Here is a 4,636-nt window from a genome sequence, read left to right on the forward strand (position 1 = left end):
CCCATTCATGAACTCTCTTTGTGTTCTGTCGTCCCGCCTCCCCTCTTCTGATTCGCTGGCCGGCGGGCGACGGGAGCCCTCCCCCTTGGATCCAGCACACCCCTGAAGCTCCCTGATTGGTCCAGGAGCCCAGGGATGGGAGGCTCCTCCCCAGCTGCTCGCCCTGTTGCCCAATCACAGCGGGGAACGTCAGAGGAGCCGGGGCGGGAAGTTTGAACTCTGTTTTCAAATATTGTATAAATATGCCTGCATCACTGTGGTGGAATGATTCCTACAATGCATCCGATCGCAGCTGAATCGCTAATAAAGACACCTCGGTCGCTGAAACTTCTTCCACTTTGGTGAGGATTTATTATTTTTAATATTTTTATCGCTGAAATTGGCTTCGCTGGCCTCACCAAGGTTCCAGGACTCTCTTTGGTGTGGTCCTCAGGGATCTCCTCGGCTGAGGAGACCCTCCTAAAAGCAGCTCGATATCACCCTGAAGGTGTTGTAGTTCAGCGTGATGCTAACGTTGCTACTACTGGTAGGAGGGAGAAGAGGGCGGCACAGGTGCCAGAAGAGGAGCAGCAGCGCAAACGGATTAGGGAGATAATCATGGCCCCGAGTGATTCTGAAACCTTTGAGGGCTTCTCTGACCGTGAAATGGGGGATGGGGAGGAAAGCAGGGGAGTTAAGCGGGCTACTCGCGATCAAGAGTCCGACGAAGAGATTCAAAGGAAGCGTATCCGGGAGATACTTAACGCTCCTACAGAAAATGAGGACTTCATGGGGTTTGAAAGGAGTGATGGGTCTGGGAATGACACAGGGGAGGAGGATGAACTGGATTGGACCCGTGTCCAAGAAATTAGGGATATCTGTAACCAACCCACCTCTAGTGATGATTTTGAGGGGTTCACAGAAGAGTGGCAACCGGGGAGCACTTGGCAAGATCTAAGTCTTGACAGACGCTGGCAGAGGTGGAGGGATGGGCGCTTGGGTTCAGCTGCTGGGAATGGGACAGCTTGTGACGGCGCGAGTTGCGCCTCCTATGTATAGAACTGTTAGTTGCAAGGTTTTAACTGTTGTATCATGCTTAATCCTGCCCCTTTTTACATTGCTTGTGTACAGTTGTATGGATTGGTTACTTATAGGTGTCAATCAGTACTGTTTGGCTCCACCTCTTCCTGCAAGAGGGGAGAACTTCCTTTTCTTTTCATTCTGCCTTCAGAGATCACACCACATGGATGTGAGTAAAAGACTTCATTTTCTAAAGGACCCTGTTTTAAGTTACCTCTTAGCAGCAGTTCTGAGGTTTTTTACCCCTGGGACTCATGCTTTATGTCCAGATCGTCCTGGACAATTATTGAGGAGACCCAGGCGCCTTCAAGCCGGCTCTTTTGGCACCAGAGGAAGATCCTGAATCTTCAAGACATAGGCCATCTGAACTGGGGTTGTGGTTTGCTCCGGCATTCACAGCCATTGAGGAAAGAGGAAACTTGGTGAGGCTTCTCAGCTTCAAACCCCTTGGACCCAGGACTAATAGAGACTGTAGAGTATGTTTTTCTTCACCCCTCTAAAGTTTTCCAGCTCATTGCTTTGAAGAAATGACTTTGTGATCAATAAAACTTATTTTGAGCTATTTACAGCGTTTTGGGTTTTTGGGAGTTCCAGTTTCCTAAAGGAGGGCAAGAAGCAATCCCCTGGGGGAAAGGTCCCACGTCCATCCCTCCTTTATTGAGGATAATAGCCCCCAGGTGCGATGGCACACAGCTGAGAGCGATGAGGAAAGGGTGGGGAGCTCCTCAGCTTCTGATGAGGAACTTTAGGATAAAAATGGGTTTTGGTTGTATGGATCTTTGCAGAAGGCAAAGTGTCTCTTTTGGGGTGTGAATCTTTGTCCCCACCAATTCTTGAGCTTGGCTCCTTGGACTACAGATTCCTGTGCTCCTGTCTTTACTTCTCGCTCAATGACTTCAACCCTGCTGCTTGACTCCGGACCGGTTTGGACATCGCTTTTGTGCTTTTGGACTTTAACAGCTTGCCTACTTGTGTTCTTGAACTTTGGGACATTTTGGAGTTTGTTATTTGCCTCTGGTGACTGTGTTTGTGAACTGTGTGCATTTTCAAGCAGATTGCTAAACTTTGAGTTTAACCCGGATTTAACGCCAGGATAATCCGGGTTATATTTTGGTTGCTGGTATCGCTTTATTTTTGATGCCAAATTACTGTTGGAGCTTATTGCACTGAAGTTAAGTGCCTTAAAATACTCTTTTTGTGCAACAAACTTGTGTTTGGACCTTCTACCTTGTGTTTGGCTATACTTAAGGCTTCTGGGTCTTGACAGAAGGGCTGCCCCTCGGGCAGGGGTGGCTGAACCAATAGACCAGGGGTCCCCAAACTAAGGCCCGCGGGCCACTTCTGGCCCACCAAGGGCACTTATCCGGCCTGTGGAGGAGGAGCGCCCCCCCCCCCATACAGTGCTCCTCCCCTGGCCGGCTCACGCTATCCGTCAGGCCCGATGAGCAGCGTGAACCAACCAAGGGCAGCTGCTCCGTGCGGTCTACTCTTGCATAAAGCACCTCGTGAGGTGCTTTATGTGAGAGTAGACCGCACGGAGCACCTGCCCTTGGCTGGCTCACGCTGCCCATTGGGCCCAATGAGCAGGATGAGCCAGCCAAGGGCAGCTGCCCCGCTCGGCCTACTCTCGTGTAAAGCACCTTGCAAGGTGCTTTACACGAGAGTAGGCCGCGCAGTGCTGCTCCTCCCTTGGCTGGCTCACGCTATCTGTCAGGCCCGATGGGCAGCGGTGATATCGAGCTGCTTTTAGGAGGGTCTCCCCAGCCGAGGAGATCCCTGAGGACCGCACCAAAGAGAGTCCTGGAATCTTGGTGAGGCCAGCGAAGCCAATTTCAGCGATAAAAATATTAAAAATAATAAATCCTCACCAAAGTGGAAGAAGTTTCAGCGACCGAGGTGTTTTATTAGCGATTCAGCTGCAATCGGATGCATTGTAGGGATAGTTCCGCTACAAGCATACTGCTAGGCATTTTACAAGCATTTTTATAGAGAAAGTACAGCAAAACCTTTTGAAATTCCCGCCCGCCCCTCTCCGCCTGGCTTCGCGCTGATTGGTTGTCAGCCCAAACAGCTGGGAGGAGGCTTGGCGGCCCGCCTCGCCCTGGGCCAATCAGCAAGCTTCTCCGCCTCTGGAGGGCCAATCAGCAGACTTTTCTCGCTTCTGAGGATGGACGAATCAGAAGCAGGCAGGGCGGGACGACCGCGGACAATGAGGGAAATGATGGGATTAGGGATAACCGGCCAGCTGGAATGTGAGGCTTTGTCTTGGCTGGCAAGGTGCGATCTCCTTTTGAAAGGTTTTCCTGTCCTTGATGAGTTTTGGAGAGGAGAACAAACAGGATCAGGCGGCGGACCTCAGAGGGATCAACGCTGCCCTTTGTAATTTCAATCTTTCTTCCCAAAGTCTCATAGATTTCCCCCTCCCGCCAGACATGCTCAGAAAACGAGATAAAGAAATCATAATGGCTATTGTTTCATGCAGATGAGTCAATCAAAAGGAAGTTTCGAGGGAGGCAGGGATTCTCCCTCGAGCATTGCAACAGTCCTTGGCCACTTCTTTGTGGGGCAAAAGTCAAGGGGAAAGGCAATATTTCATAGCAAGATACATACATTCATAATCATAAGCATTTCATAGCAACAAAACCCTATCTTTGTCCCACATTCCAAGTATATTTAATAAGAGGATTAATTTTCATGAAGAAGCCTGAAGTCCAATGTTTTAAAAGGTCTTTGAGGAAGGTTCATGAGGGAGAGAGTATGTACTGAAGTCCAAGGCATGCAGGCAGAGAGTCCATGATCATTGGGAAGGCTGGCAGATGAAACCCCAGCTGTGCTGCAACTGATTCATGCTTTTGTTCCTTGGGAAACTACAACTCTCACGAAGGGCAGAAGTCCCAAGTTCCAGCCATTTCCCAAAAGCCTCATGGGGTCCTTGTTGTTGTCAGTGCCTTGGCAATGTGACCAAGACTTAACCTTTGTTGTGTAGTCTGGTGCCCTTGCCCTTTGCAGAACTATAAGTCACTATCCCTTATTTTGGGGGAGGGGGGGTGCTCGACATCAGCGGGAGCCAGCCAAGTGAAGCTGCCCCGGCGCTCCATGCAGTCATGCCGGCCACATGACCTTGGAGGTGTCTACGGTCAACACCGGCTCTTCGACTTAGAAATGCAGGTGAGCACCACACCCCAGAGTCAGACACGACTGGACTTCATGTCAGAGGAAAACCTTTAACTAGGAAAATTGTGGAAGATCCAGGGTGGGAGAAAGAACTCTTGTCTGTTGGAGGTAGGTATGAATGTTTCAATTGGCCACCTTGATGACCATTTCATAGCCTGACAGTTTTTAGGGAGAGTCCTTTGTTGAGAGGTGATTAGCTGGCCCTGATTGTTTCTTGTCTGGAGTTCCCCTGTGTTTGAGTGTTGTTCTTTATTTACAGTTATAATTTTAGAGTTTTTTTTTTTAATACTGGTAGCCAAATTTTGTTCAGACTAGAAATAGGAAGGTTTCCCATTCTCTGCTCCTGGAATTACTGCCTCAAGAGGGCGAGAAAGAACCCCCTCCCTCTCAGGGCCCTTCCACA

The sequence above is a fragment of the Anolis sagrei genome, chromosome X (genome assembly GCF_037176765.1).
Source record: "Anolis sagrei isolate rAnoSag1 chromosome X, rAnoSag1.mat, whole genome shotgun sequence".
In the NCBI taxonomy this organism is placed as follows: domain Eukaryota; kingdom Metazoa; phylum Chordata; class Lepidosauria; order Squamata; family Dactyloidae; genus Anolis; species Anolis sagrei.